A 16,491-nucleotide genomic window follows, 5' to 3' on the forward strand; every position below is an offset into this window, starting at 1 on the left:
AAAAAGCCTTTAAAACAGGTTGTACTAGGAAACGCAGATTTCCACATGTAAAAGAAGGAAAATAGATCCCTATCACTCTCTGAACAAAAACCAATTCAAACTGGATCAAAACCTTGATGTAAGATGGTGTAACCCGAATCTTAAATGGTCTTTTAATAAAAAAGCTGGGGCCAGATATTGGGGTAAATGCGGAAAGATCAGACAAAGGAACAAGCCACAGCCACCAACTCCGCAGCCTGAAAAAGCCTCTAGTTCCTGTCGACTCGTGCCTTACATACCTGTTTCCACCCAGCCATCACTTCCTGGGATTAAAGGCAAGTGTGCTTCCCAAGCAAAGGCATGAGATCTCAAGTGCTGTGACTAAAGCCACGAGATTCCCAAGTACTGGGATTAAAGGTGTGTGCCACCACTGCCTGGCTCTGTTTCTCTCCTAGACTGAGTCAATCTCACAGAGTCTAGGGTAGATTTGAACTCAAAGAGATGCAGACAGATCTCTGTCTCTGAGTGTTAGGATTTTTGTTTTTGAGACAGGGTTTCTCTGTGTAGTTTTGGAGCCTGTCCTGGAATTTACTCTATAGACCAGGCTGGTCTGGAACTCATAGAGATCCAACTGCCTCTGCCTTCCGAGTGTTAGGATTAAAGGTGTGCACCACCACTGCCTGGCTTCTGTTTAATCTAGTGGCTTGTTCTGTCCTCTGATCTTCAGGCAAGCTTTATTTGATACATATTATATCACCACAGACTACCACTTTTGAACCTGCTTGAGGAAAGAAAATATTGGCATAACACTTAAAATATGAGCATAAGCAAGGACTTTATAAAAGGACTGTGAATAGTGTGGTAAATAACTCTCAAAATAGGAAAAAAGAGGAGTGGATGAAATTAAAAATGCTTCTGTAAAGCAGAAGTAATAATCAACAGAAGGAATATACAGCCTAGAGAATGGGAAAAAATCTTTCAAAACCATATATCTGAGAGGGGATTAATATTTAAAATCTAGAAAAGACTGAAATTTTTCTGTCTTCCCTTGGGCTCTTTTCCATCTGTTGGCTTGCCTTGTCCAATTTTGATATGATTGTTTTTGTTTTGTATTATTATATTTTATTGTGTTTTGTTAACTCTTAGAAGCCTATTCTTTTCAAATGAAACACAGAAAGGGTGTGGATCCAGATAGGAAGGAAGGTGGGGAGGAACTGGGAGGAGCAGAGGGAGGGGAAATTATAATCAGGATATGTTGTGTGAGAAAAGAATCTATTTTCGATAAAAGGAAAACAACAAAAACACAACAAGAGTCCAGAAAACAAAACAAAAACCAACAAACAAAAACTGTATCGTGGAACTTGGAACTTGGTTCAGCAGTCACATGAACAGGAGTTCAGTTCCTAGCACTTGCCATGTTGCTGGCAACTGCCTGTAACTCCAGCTCTACGGGATTTGATGCCCTCTTCTAGCTGCTGTGGGACATCGCATTTACTTGCACATACACACAGATAAACACATACACATAATTTTAAAATAAAATAGATTTTTTTAAAAAGTTTTTTAGCGCCGGGCAGTGGTGGTGCACTGCATGGATTTGTTCTTATTTTATGTGTATGAGTGTTCTGCCTGAATGAATATATGTGCACTATATGTCTACCTAGTGCTTTCAGGGAACAGGAGAGGGTGTTGGAATCCCTGGCACTATAGCTGGATGGTTGTGATCTGCCATGTGATTGGTGGGAACTGAACCTATGTCTTCAGCAAGAGTACCAAGTGCTCTTAACTGCTCAGCTATTTCTAGCCACAGAAACAAAATTAATCTTTAAAACTGTTTAATAAAATCATATAATCCTATTAATAAATATGCTAATAAATTGAATTCGTTCCCAAAGGAAGGAATACAAACACTCAAAGAATATTTATAAAACATTTCAATATTCTTACCCATGAGGGAAAGTAAATTAAAACTGTACTGAGGCCGAGCAAGATGGCATACAACTTGAATCCCAGCACTAGGGAGGCAGAGGCAGGCCTGTAAGTTCAAATCCATTTTGGCACACATAGTTTTTCAGGCCAGCCAGTGCTGCACAGAGAGATTCTGTCTCACCAAACAAACAAACAAACAAACAAATTGCCATGTAGGAAAAGAGAAGCTCTATGTTCTGTTGGTGGGAACGTAAGCTGGTGCAGTCATGGTGGTAAGGAGTATGGAGGTACCTAAAGAGAAGAGCCAAAGAAAGAGTTATGACCCAGCTATACCACTACTTTGTGTCAACCCGAATGATTCGAAGTCGGCACATTGCTGAGATACTTGCAGATCCATGTTTATTGATTCAGAGCAGCCAGGAAATAGGACCACTCTAGAGGTATGTCAACACATGAATAAAGCAAATGTGGTGTATATATACACAATGGAAGTTTACAAAGTATAAAAAACTGAAATTGTGACATTCACATGAATATGGCTGGAGCTAGAGAAATCATTAATTTGCTTAAATATCTCATATATGGGTGTTACATATATGTAACATGTTACGTGTGTGTGTGTGTGTGTGTGTGTGTGTGTGTGTGTGTGTGTGACATGAAAGTAGAAAGGGGACTGTGAGCAGAAAGGAAGGAAGAGACATAAAATGGAGGAAGGTTGGAACAAGAAAGGGCAACAGTAAGTATGTGATAGAGCATCTCCCCTTACACAGACAAAGCTGTTTTCCCACTCTGACGGAGAGGAAGCTCAAGGCTCAGGAAAGCAGAAAAGCAGGGCCAGGGTGACAAAGCAGGAGTCTTTATCTGACCTCCAAGTCTATTTCGTTAGCCAGGACCACCCACCTCCCTAGAACTGAGGGGTCCTGGTTCCCACCCAGTGCTGCTGCACCCTTGCCCACTTTCTGCAAACACCCGGGGGCAGGAAGCAGGGATAAGCTTAGGGCGCCCTGAGGCGCTGCCTGGGGAATCTGCTCCCAGGCCTGTCCTGCTTCCTGTCCTGGCTCCCATTTCTTCCCAAAAAGGAAAAGTTCATTTAGGGAAAGGTCCAGGGATGCCGGTCAGGGCTGAAGAGTGCTGCTGCTCTTCTAGAGGACGCAGGCTCCATTCCCAGCACCCATAGCCAGCGGTGGCTCGCAACCACCTGGAACTCCAGCTCCAGAGGACCTGACACCCACTTCTGGTTCCTCTGGTACCTACGCACACATGGCATATATTCACAGTCATACAAACATACACATAGGTACAAACAAAATAAAACATCAAAAATACAACAAAAACATGTGATAGGAAAAGCATAAAGAGGAAATACTTTTGAGGCTAAATGGGACTAGCAAAGGGGGGAAGTGAAAGAAGAGGCAGTGGCAGAGAGGGTGAATGAGAAGAAAGTATAATGACATCGGCGTGAAAATGGCACACTGACCGCCAGGTGGCAGTGGCGCACGCCTTTAATCCCAGCACTCGGGAGGCAGAGGCTGGCGGATCTCTGTGAGTTCGAGGCCAGCCTGGTCTACAGAATGATATCCAGGAAAGGCGCAAAGCTAAACAGAGAAAACCCTGTCTGGAAAAAAACAAAAACAAAAAAAATAAGAAAATGGCACACTGACATATCACATGGTAACGAAAATAATAATTAAAAGTACAAATATGATCACTTTAATTAAGAAACAATGATTAAGACTTCAAGTGCTCAAATATAAAAAGGAGATGATATACAAGAGCAGATAGGGAATGTATATGGAGTTAGAACTCAAGTATCTGTAAGAAAATCCCAGAAATAAAAATATTAATTTAATGGAAATGAAGAATGCCTTCTCTAGCTCCAGTAAGAGACTAGAGTCCCATTTTCCTTCCTACCTAATGTGGCAACAATGCTCTAGATGGGGCAACTAGATGCCACAGACTAACAAATAAAAAGCCCGGGATGGGTTACTTCTTTTGAAGTTGTTGGCCAGCGAGGTCCCACAGACACTCCAAACATTACAGGTTATTGTCAATGCTATTAGTTACCCCCCAAAACTTGACAATAAGACTTTCTTGCTGAAGACACCACATACTTGAGTCATAGAACATTATGAAAGCAAGCTGGTACTGACTTGGAAGCTTCATTTGTACGGACTATCTTATGAAAGCACTATGAAGTCCTGGAAAGTGGATGCACGTTACCAGAGGAGAAGAGTAACCATCAATCTTACTCAGCAGTGAACTTTGTGAGCTACAGTAATAACTAGCCTGACGAGACATACCCAACAGTACATTAGTGTCACAAACATCATAGGAATAACAATCTACATTCTAATTAGATTTAAGTCCCACTCCACAACATGAAACCCACAACTGGCACCATTATCAGACCAAGAACCTATGGCTTGATAGGTCACAGGCCCTTGGGGAGAACCTACCACTATTATTCTGCTAAATGGATATACTATTATAGCAACTCCTAACGACTTATTGTTATAGATTACTGCATCTTCCAGCCCTCATCAGAGAAGATTCCATTCGCAGTAGATGGTGATTAACACAAGAAACCCACAACTGGCCAAGGCACAGAAACTAAGAGTCTACAGAATGTTCATCCCCAAAAGGACTCGGGAGGCAGAGCCAGGTGGATCTCTGTGAGTTCGAGGCCAGTCTGGTCTACAGAGCAAGATCCAGGACAGGCTCCAAAACTACACAGAGAAACCTGTCTGAAAAAAATTAAAAAAAAATTATTTTCAAGAGTGTCTGTAAGAATATTTCTTAATGAACTTAGTACTCAAACTGACATAGAGAATGCAACGGCGTGCCCTGCTCATTGAAAATAGGTACCATCCCATCAGTTCCAAGACTGAACCGAACAAAAACTGATGGATAGTTTACTTTCTCTGCCCAACTGCTGACATCATTCATCTGCCCTTTACTGGTGCTCGTGCCACAGAACACAACCAGTTTCCAAGGACTGCCAACTTACAGAGGGCAGCTGGTGGGATTCTTCCTAACAACATGAACCAATTCCTTATAATCAACTATGCATCTCCTCTGTGAGCTCACTCTCTCTGGATAGTGCTAAGCAAGGGACCAAGGGTGGTTCTAGACAAACAATGCTGAGAATAAGTTTCTGAATTAGTGCGTGGGCATTCATAATCTTTTTATAGCGGGAGCACAGCATGAAGGTCCTTCTACCCCCAGATCTACAGAGAAACCAGGAATGTTAAGCATACAGGATTGTCCCCCCCCACCAAAGAAATGGATGTTAAACCTGTTCTTCCATCTAGAAAGCTTGGAATTTGAGGTGATTAAGAGTCTGGAATCTGTGTTATCTGTTGGGACCGGTCATACCAAGCTCCTACAACCAGGACCAGAGGTGACTAGTAATCTAAATGACCCTTTCAGCCAGGGTTCCACAAGCTCCCACAACCAGGACTGGAAATAACAATCGCAATTACCCTCACATTATCTGTATAGCCAGAGGCTCCCTGAAGTCCCCACAACCAGAACCAGAGGTAGATAATAGCCCTCTATACTATCTGTATGACTAAAACCAGGCCAGATCCTTCCGCAGGCCCTTAAGCTAATACGGGTAGCCTATCTCTAGAGCCCATCTTCTGGGTGAAATGACATGTGTCCTGAGTTGAGTTTCTATATAATTATACTTCCTTGTGCACTGCACCAGGGATTTATTATACCAGAAAACTTTTTAAAAAAATTATACTGTGTTTAAATTTGTTGGGAATAAACTTCCTGGCATCAGACTCCCCCAAGTCTTGATCCAAGTTGATGAAGTCAATCTGAACAGAGTTTTCTTTCTCACCTCTTCACAGTTCACTTCCTTGTCTGCCATGACCACCTGCAGAGTACCCCTCATTATTAAATTTAAATCTGCTTACAAATATATACTGTAATAAAAATAGCACTCGCAGTTCATGGCATGACCTGACAGAAAAAAAATTGTATTTTTTTTTTTTTTACTTTTTGTTGCTGTGATAAAACACCATGACCAGCCGGGCGGTGGTGGAACACACTTTTAATCCCAGCACTGGAGTGGGGGAGGGCAGAGGCAGGCAGATCTTTGTGACTTTGAGGCCAGCCTGGTCTACACATCGAGATCCAGGACAGGCACCAAAGCTACACAGAGAAACTCTGTCTCAAAAAAACCAAAATAAATAAATAAATAAATACATGAATGAATGAATGAATGAATCAATCAATCAATCATATGACCAAAAGCAACTTAATGGGAAAAGAAGAGTTTAGCTTTGGCTTATGGCTCCAGAGGAGTTCATAATGGCTGGGGAGGCATGGCAGGAGAAAGCTGGAGAAGAGAGCTAAAATTTCACACCATCAACTGCAAACACAAAGCAAACAGAAAACTACAAGTGGGGCAAGGCTATAAACTCTCAAAGTCCACGCCCAGTGATGTATTTCCTCCAGCAAGGCTATACCTCCTAAATGAACCATGAACTCTTCCAACAGTACCACCAACCAAGAACCAAATGTTCAAATATGTGAGTCTATGTGGGACATTTCTCACTCAAACTACTACATTCTAGTTCCTGGCTCACACAGGCTCACGGCCATCTCATACTGAAAAATATATTTAGTCAACTCCAAAAGACTCCATTTTCTTTCAGAGTCTCAATATTGTTGAAAAAGCCAAGGTCTCTCCTGAGACTCTTAACTGTAACCCTCTGTAAAATAAAAAAGCAAATTTTATACCATGAATATAAAATGGCATAGAATACACATTCCCATTCCAAAATAAAGGAACGAGAGAAGAGTGAGGAAATACTGGGCCAGAGGAAGACTGAAACCTAGTAGGGCAACTATTCAATCTTGAAGCTCCATATCTGCTATTTGCAACTTTAGTTCCCAATGGCTTGGAAGACTCAGTCCCTTCAGCTGTGCCGCCTGTGACATATGACCCTCTTCTGAACTGATCCCACTCCCTGTAGGAAGCTACCCTTGGTAGATATTTCATGGGTTTCACACTTTTAAATATCATGGATCTCCACCCAACCCCGGCTTCACATTCACACCTCTATGCAATGAACTCTCAGGGTCTTGTGCCCTCTATAGCCCCTTCTCACACTCACTTTAGCACTATCACAAGCTGCTGGGCCCCAGTGTCTCTCTGACGCCACAGAGGAAGAATGTATAACCCCCTCACTTTTACATCTTTTGTGCCTCCAAAGCCAACACTCTATGGATGACATTGACAAGTTCATCTGCTAGCTTGGGATGGATACTGATTGCCCTGAGCCATATTAGAAGCAGCTTTTGTATGCTGAAAACAATTGCTTTCTAGGAGTAGGCCTGGATATGTTGGAAGTTTGTCTGGGTGGGAGCATGCCCTGATAGCACCCTCTCCATTGTTCCAGTGCAGAGAAGGTAACTTCTCCTTTAAGGTAGCACTTTCCTGAAGAATTAAAGCCTCTCTTTTATCACACACCTCTTCTGTAACATTAAACTTCTTAGTGCTCTTTTTCTCTCTAAACTGTACATTCTGTATTTCTTTTGGCTTTACTCGTTCTTTTCCATTATAGACCTGCATTAATAACCATGCCACAGATTCAACATTATGCAATCTTGAAATTCTCTCCATCAAAGATATTTCCATCTAGAAAGCTTGGAATTTGAGGTGATTAAGAGTCTGGAATCTGTGTTATCTGTTGGGACCGGTCATACCAAACTCCTACAACCAGGACCAGAGGTGACTAGTAATCTAAATGACCCTTTCAGCCAGGGGTTGCACAAGTTCCTACAACCAGGACTGGAAATAACAATCGCAATTACCCTCACATTATCTGTATAGCCAGAGGCTCCCCTAGGTCCCCACAACCAGAACCAGAGGTAGATAATAGCCCTCTCTATACTATCTGTATGACTAAGACCAGGCCAGATCCTTCCGCAGGCCCTTAAGCTAATACGGGTAGCCTATCTCTAGAGCCCATCTTCTGGGTGAAATGACATGTACCCTGAGTTGGCTCAATATAAAGGAAAGGATAACTTTTTCTAATACTGTGAGAAAGTATGAGAAATGAAGAACCAAAGCACCCCAATTTCAAGCAAGCCCCTCACCCCAGCTTGAAACAGGCCTGAGTTTCAAGATTCTCAGAACTGCTGACATAGGTCCCAGGACAAAGTCAGGATGCTTGAGGAGCCATCTGGTAGCAACTGATTAACCATTGAATGCCCCAATGCCGGAGATGGTCAAAGTACAAAGTCAGGATATTTGAAGGACTATCTGGTAACAATTGATTAACCACAGAAAATCCCAATGCCGGAGATAGTCTATAAAGTTTGACAAACAACCGGTTAAAACCACAAAGTAAGATAACACAGAAACTCTAGAAAGCCCCTAAAACTTGAGCCAATCAGATTTGTACCCATACTAGCACCCCTAAATGATGTAACCTTATGATTTTCCCTTTAAAAACTGAGCTTGCAGAGGGCGGGCACCTCCTCTAGCCTCCACCGTGTCGGGGGGCTCCAGTGAGGGCCCTGCCGCAGCTTGAACTGCTTCAATAAACCTTGCTTTTGCATTTTGGTAAGTTCCTGTCTCTGGGGGTCTCGCACCCAGGGCACAACAAGAAAAACCAAAATATTTTGCATTAGTTACATTGGTACTGCTGAGACAGAATACCTAATAGACACATCTGAGGGAATGACATTTTGACTTATACTTTAAGAGGTTCAGAGTCTACCATGGTACATAAGGTATGGTGGAGTAGCTCAGTTCATGACAGAGGACACTTCACATGGTGGCAGATGAGGAAGCAGGAAGGGGTTACAACTAGAGGCTGGGCTGTAACCTTCAGAAGCCCACCCCTAATGGCCTACTTCCTGCAGTCCAGCCCCTCCTCCTAAAGGATCCATGCTCAAAATACTACTATTACTGCTTGCTGGGGAACAACACTAAGGACATACATGATCCTCTGAAGAACATTTAAATTCCAACAGTAATAGTGACCTTGAAAGACTCTGTGACCTTTTTTCTCTATAAGCCAGATATTACAATGGACATTGCAGCTGGTGAATCAGGAAATGTAAATACAATGAGAGTAATTGGGTTTCCGGATGGCAGCTTCTGGAAGCAGCACTCAGCCATCAGATCTAAGGTAAAGCAAGGACAATGCAATGGATATCAGAATCAAAGCAGAAATCAGAATTGTTAGAGCCACACCAAGTTCAATGTTGGCCATATCACCTGGCCTTTTTAATATCACTTGATTTCAGAACCAAAGTACTATGAGTTCTGGTAATTACTTGGATGAAAGATCACCTGGTAATGTCAGATGCTGCCAGCTTCCAAAGAAATACCTGTACATGACCAGGATTTGCTGACTCACCATGGGAGGCCTTACCTTTTCAGAGGAAGGGCTGGGGTGGGCTGGAGGGGAAGGCTTGTGGGAGACCAGGAGGAGGGATGAGAGAGGGATCTGTGGTTGTATGTAAAATGAATAAAAACATTTCTTGATTTAAAAAAAGATAAAGAAATACCTGTGCATGGATATTCATAGAGGCAATAAACACAATAGGGAAAATGGAGAAACAGCCCACATGTTCACTGACTGATAAATACATAAACTAAATGTGACATACCCATATAACAGGATGGTACTTAAAATGAAAACGAGAGTTACAAAACCTATCACTCTCTGAACAGTGTCCAATTGTGGGTCTTTGTGTTAGTTTCTGTCTACTACAAGAGGAAGCTTGATGATGGTCGAGAGAGGCACTGTTGTATGATTATAGCAGAATAGCATTAGGAGTCATTTTATTGCTATGTTACCTTAGCAGAACAATGCAATCTGGTTTTCTCCTAGGTCTACCGCCTGTCTAGTCTCAGGTTTTTTGACTCCCTGAGCAGTATCAGGTATGGGTTCCATCTCATGGAATGAGCCTTAAATCCACTCAGAGAGTGGTTGGTTATGTATGTCCACAATGTTTGTGCCCCTATTTCACCACCATAGCCTGCAGGCAGCTCACCATTGTAGATTACAGGGTTTGTAGCTGGGCTGACGGTTGCCCTTCTCTGGTAGTGTGCAGAGTACCTTCTTGTACTATGAACACTAGGCAGGAGGGGGGAAGTCTCAGTCCCAAATGAGGTGGCTTCACAAAACCCCTCCCCTCAGGGATCAGGGAACTCTCCAGAAGAGGAGGCAGAAAGAGTATAAGAGCCAAAGGGGATGGAGGACACCAAAGAGACAGTGTCCTCCAGACACAAGAAGACTTCCGTACATATAACTCATAGAAATTGTGGTAGCGTGCACAGGTCTACGACAGATGGGGTCCCAGTGTTGAGAGAAGAAGTAGACACAGACCCCATCCCTAACCCAAAAGGTATCTCCAATTGACAACTGTTCTCAAAGGAAAAAAATTGTTTTCTCCAGGGGATCCCTCTGGGTACACAAACCACATTGAAGGGCAGGCCCCAAGCCCAGCAGTAGATGGCCAACACAAAATGAACTCAATAGCATTTTGGGAGGGTTTTGTCTCATAATGTTTTGTCTGGGCATTTTTCCCTTAAAAGTCTTTTGCTTGCATATTATGTTTCTGATCTTGTGTTTATATGGATTGTGTGTGTGTGTGTGTGTGTGTGTGTGTGTGTGTGTGTGTGTGTGTTTCTTGTCCTTTTAGAAAGTTTGTAGGTTTCTTTTGCTTGTTTGTCTGTTTGTTTTCTGAAGAGAGAGAGAAGGAAGGCATGGAGTTGGGTGGATGGAGAAGATCTGGGAGAAGTTGGGGGAAGGGAAACCAGAACCAGAAAATGTTGCATGAAAAAAAAATTTATCTTCAGTTTAAAAATAAATAAAATGAAATGGAAATGGACCACTGGTATGACCTATAATACAGACTTTGAAACATTATGCAAAATGAAAGAAGCTAGTTACTAATGACAACATATTGAATGATTCCACTCATATAAAATAACTGAAATACAGAAATAATTAGAGCTATTAAGCAGCTAAGTGATTATTTAAGTGTTATGAGTGATTGGATGGAAGGCAGAGAACAAGGATGTATATAGGACTTCTTTTACAGATGATGTAAACACTCTAATGATAATTATAGTGATGAAAGTAAACAGCCCTTAACGTGGTAAAAGCAACAGTACACTTTAAATGGGTGGAATGCCTATAAGTTCTTTAAAAAGGTAATTTTACATTGTGTTCTAGGAATCCATCTATAACTTCAAAGACAAGGGTAGGTTAAAAGTAAAGTGATAGAAATATTATTAACCAATGGGACAGGATGGATAGCCCAGATACAGGAATGCTGTTAAATAGCTGGCTAAGATTCTCCATGGACCATTTCCATATAGTCTCCCTAATTCGCACAACTAGCTATTCATACAAAAGAATGACTTCACAAGAGCTAGGAAAGCCAAGGGAAATACATTGGTGCTTGGTTTAGCACCATAACAGGAAAATACACATTGAAGAAGGCAGGCAGGAAGGAGTTGCCCATATCAATCCTTCCTTATTTGGGGAAGGAAATTAAGTCCAAGCCTTAGATTTGAAATCAGCATCAGAACCCCAATATTGAAATCCAGTGGCAAACAGAGCTTGTAACCTCTGCCTCCAATCTGTACCCACAGAATAAACATCTGGAACCACATTAACCATGTAGACAAGTTTAAAACCTTAGGCAGGAGAACAGGGAATATGACTTTACCTGCTTGAGATCAGGGCACAAAACATACACCTTTCTCTTGGAACTCAGTGCCAGGCTCAGAGTGGTGAGATCGAGTCCCGGATAAAATCCAAAAGTCCCATTATATAGCAGAGCATGCAGAAGTTGCTGCTAGACCTGCATGGTATTAGAGAAAACTCATGTTCTGGCTGCTTCATTTCCGGAGCTGGAGTGAGTGAGAAACACAACCACTCTTTCCCTGCTGTCTAGGTTCCTATGGTCCTGAGACTAAGACATAGCCCAGTGTATTATCAGTCTTGTCTCCAAGGAATTGCTCCCATTATTCATCCTCAAACCTCTGGCAGTATAGATCTCCTTAGCTTAGGGCCTGGAGGAAGCTCTACCCTGTCTCAGCACCAGGCAGTCCTGTACCCTGGGACATGGTTCATGCTTCAACCTGCAACACAACTAGCTGCTATATGAGCCTCACTGTACTCTGAGTCTAGTCAAGGTCCTTCCACCTAAGAGACTCTGGAGTGACTCGGTTTCCCATTAGCGCTGATCTTGTCTCAGCATCCTAAAGGTCATACAGCACACACACACACACACACACACACGACATATACGCTAAGCCAAATGTATGTATCCTAGCATTTGAGATGCTGAAGATGGAGGATCAAGAGTTAGAGGAAAGTCTGGGCTACATAATTACAGCCTGTCTCAGAAAGAAAGAAAGTTTGTCAGTGGGTCAGGGCAGAGCAGGTCCTCCATATATACTACCTGGGGTACTCACTGGAGTCTTATTTCATTACTCTTAAATTACACATGAACAGATACACTCTGTGAAGCAGATGGTTATGCTCCAAGTCCCAAATTAGCATAAGGTAGTTAAAAATAGAACTGACTCCTCAAGGGTCCACTCCTCTTACCCTACATCATACTGCCTGTGTACATGGGGAAAGTATACTGACATTCCAAACTGAACAATATTATCTGAATAGAGAGTTCCAAATTTAACCTTGCCTTACACTGGCAGTTCCTATTTTAATGTGATTTAAAAAATCAACTCATTCAGCCGGGCGGTGGTGGCGCACGCCTTTAATCCCAGCACTCGGATCTCTGTGAGTTCGAGGCCACCCTGGGCTACCAAGTGAGTTCCAGGAAAAGGCGCAAAGCTACACAGAGAAACCCTGTCTCGAAAAACCAAAAAAAAAAAAAAAAAAAAAAAAATCAACTCATTCATAGGAGATTCATTTTACACTTAACACATTGCCTACTTAGTGACAAATTTTCACAAAACTTCTTTAATGCAGGGAGATTTTTTCTATTAATAGCACATATGGGAGAATTACTATACAATTTGGTGATGTTAATGAGATTTCTTGTTTCTAAGATAGACAAAGACAAAGAGAGATCAGAGACTGTTAGAGAGAATAAGATTTTCCACTGTAAGCAGAATAACAGAAGCGCTAAAGAGGTGGCTGTGCATTCAATAGCTACCTAGCTAGAATGTGGGAGTCTGTTTTGGTAAACGAAGAGGCAGTTATTTTTAACTATTCTGCAAAGGGTTGAATATGACTTGTACCCTCAAAACTCATACAGACACATAATCCTAATAGGGCCTTTCAGAGGTGATCAGCAGTAGATCAAGTCATCATGATAGAACTCCCATGATTCGATCCTATGGCTCTGTAAGGAGAAAGGTGAGGCAATATTCCCATTCTCTCTCTCAATCTCTGCTTCCCACTTCATTATGTGATGCCCTATGTTTCCTCGGGACTCTATCAGCCAAAGAAAGGTCAACACCAGATCCAGCTCAACTTGCATCTCTAAAGTTGAGTCAAAACCAAGCTTTTCCCTTAATAATTTACTCAGTCTGCAGAGTCCTATTATTAGCATCAGGAACCAGACAAACACACTCTCAAAATCTGTGACTTCTCATTTCCAAAAAGTTTGGAAAATAATATTTACTTTGGGGATTAAATTTTATATGTCTGTATATATGTGTGGGATCATTTAGTGATTGGTGCATAATAAATTCTCAGTAATACTTTGATCTTAGGAACCATCTTTCTTGAAATCACCCAAAATTGTACCAGTAGCATAAGAACTGCTGATATGATATGCCTAGATCCTCACCTCATCCTGAGAGCTAACATCATCCTAACGGGGAAAACAGAACATTTTAAAAACTGTTTACATGGGTTAAGAACTGAATTAATCTAATCTGAGTAGTGACCTTATAAGAGAAGATTCTGAAACATCAAGAGACACCAATGATGTACACATGCATAGGAAAGGTGAGATCACAGAAGACTACTTGAAAGTCAAGGAGACAGTCCACAGGCAAAGTCAATCTGGCCAACACTTCAACCTTGGAATTTCAGATTCCAAAAATCTATGTGCATATTAATCTCTGCTGTTTATGTCACCTGTTGATGTTGGTTGTTTTTGCTCTTTTTACTCTTTTGGCTTTTTGCTCTTTGGGGGCACACCACCCAACTCCCAAATAAATCACACAGAGGCTTATTATTACTTGTAAATACCTGGCCTTAGCTTGACTTGTTTCTTGCCAGCTTTTCTTAACTTGAATTATCCCATCTACCTTTTACCTCTGGGCTTTTTCCTTTTTTTACTTCTGTATATCTTACTTTCACTCTTACTGCGTGGCTGGCTGGGTGGCTGGGTGGCTGGCCCCTAGCTTCCTCCTCTCCTTGTTCTCTCATCCTTTTCTCCCAGATTTCTCCCTCTATTTATTCTCTCTGCCTGCCAGCCCCGCCTATCCTCTCTCCTGCCTCACTCTTGGCCATTCAGCTCTTTATTAGACCATCAGATGTTTTAGACAGGTACAGTAATGCAGCTTCACAGAGTTAAACAAATGTAACATAAAAGAATGCAACACAGTTTTGCATCATCAAACAAATATTCCAGAGCATAAATAAATAAATATAACATATCTTAAAATAATATTCTACAATAACCTGTTTATAATATTTTGTTATGATAGGCCTAGCCCACATACTATATTTCTGTCTTTCTAGAATGACAGCAGGGAATAAGTCATTCTAGAATATTCAGCAAACTCCAGTGTATACGGTGTAGTCCATAGTAGGTGTGTTATCAATATATATTCAGTATATAATATCAGTGCAATATAGTTGTGGAAGGGGCCACCCTTCATTGATATTTGCATATGGCAGAAGACTAGAGGATAGGGAGTGGGCTAAGAGAAGGGGGATGTGGATTCATATGGTATAAACTTGATTTCTATACCAGCTTCATCGCTAAATGTCCTAGCCTCTTCTGTGGAGTGAGCTGACTCACTGAGCAGGCTGGGATCAGGCTGCCTGATTCATATCAGTTTCATTGTTAACTTCCAGTGCGACCATGGAAACGTCTTTTCATCTATTTCTGTGATTCATTCCCTTTATCTGCAACTGACATAATGATGACTGTCACACCTTAGAGCATATAAGAATTAAGTGCAACAACATGAGCAAAGCGCATATGAACTCACAGAGACTGAAGCAGCAGGCACAGGGCCTGCATGAGTCTGCACCACAGATCTTTTCACTTATATCATGGCTTCCAGTTTAGTATTTTTATGGAGAGTCCTGGGAGTGCAAATGAGTGGGTCTCTGATTATTGTACCTTCTCTTGGGCTCTTTTTTTCTGTTAGTTTGTCTTGTCCAACTTCAATGTGATAGTTTTTAATTTATATTATTATATTTTATTTTGTTATGTTTTTTAAAAAAATGGATGCAGCCGGGCGGTGGTGGCGCACGCCTTTAATTCCAGCACTCGGGAGGCAGAGGCAGGCAGATCTCTGTGAGTTCGAGGCCAGCCTGAGCTACCAAGTGAGTCCCAGGAAAGGCACAAAGCTGCATAGAGAAACCCTGTCTCGAAAAACCAAAAAAAAAAAAAAAAATGGATGCATGGATGGATGGATGTATGTATGTATGGATGGGTGGGTGGATGGATGGATGAAAACTTAGCCACTAGGGTAAAGGTTAACAACTGAACTGTCACTTATACCTGCTGGGAGAGGGAAAATTAGTATATTAACACTGGGTATATCAACCACTCCAGGGCAGGCCCCATGGCCAGGAGTAGCTAACCAACATACAATGGACTCCACACTGTTTTGTGTATTTTTTTTTTTTGGTTATACTTTGGTGGGTTTTTTTTTTTTCTGTTTGGGTGTTGTTTTCTTGGTTTGGAGGGGTTTGTTGTTGTATTGGGTTTTTGTTGGTTTGGTTTTTGTGAGAAAGAATTTAAAGTTGGGTGGGTAGGAATGAGAGAAGATCTGGAAGGACTTGGGGAAGGGGAAGAATATGATCAAAATATATTTAAGTTTAAATAATAAAAACATAATAAAAAGAATTAAGTAAAACAATGACACATTTAAGTACTTACTTAAGTACATTTCTCAGAATAAGCAGTTCACAGTCTTATTATAACTTGCTGTGCTGTGTTTGGTTGCTATCCCTGGGAGGCCTGCTCTTTTCTAAAGGGAAATGGAGGAGGAGTGGATCTGGAGGAGAGGGGAGGTGTTGGAAGAGGAAGGGATTGGGAGGAGTGAAGGGAGGGGAAATTGAGGTCAGGATGTAATATATGGAAGAAGAATAAAGAAATATTTACTCTTAAAAGATACCTCAGTATTATTGTAAACAAGTATATAAACATAATAAGCTTTGGTGATTATTATTATCCTGTGACCAATTCTGGTATATAAATTAGTATATTCATTGTAGAAACCAGTGTAGATATTCTTTAAAAGATTAAAGATAGAACCATCATATGACTCAGCAATACCACTAAAAGATTAAAGATATATCCATAATATGACTCAGTAATACCACTGAGTATATATACAAAAGAATTTAAATCAGCATATTAAACAGACATCTGCAC

Source organism: Peromyscus maniculatus, chromosome X (genome assembly GCF_049852395.1).
Source record: "Peromyscus maniculatus bairdii isolate BWxNUB_F1_BW_parent chromosome X, HU_Pman_BW_mat_3.1, whole genome shotgun sequence".
NCBI lineage: Eukaryota > Metazoa > Chordata > Mammalia > Rodentia > Cricetidae > Peromyscus > Peromyscus maniculatus.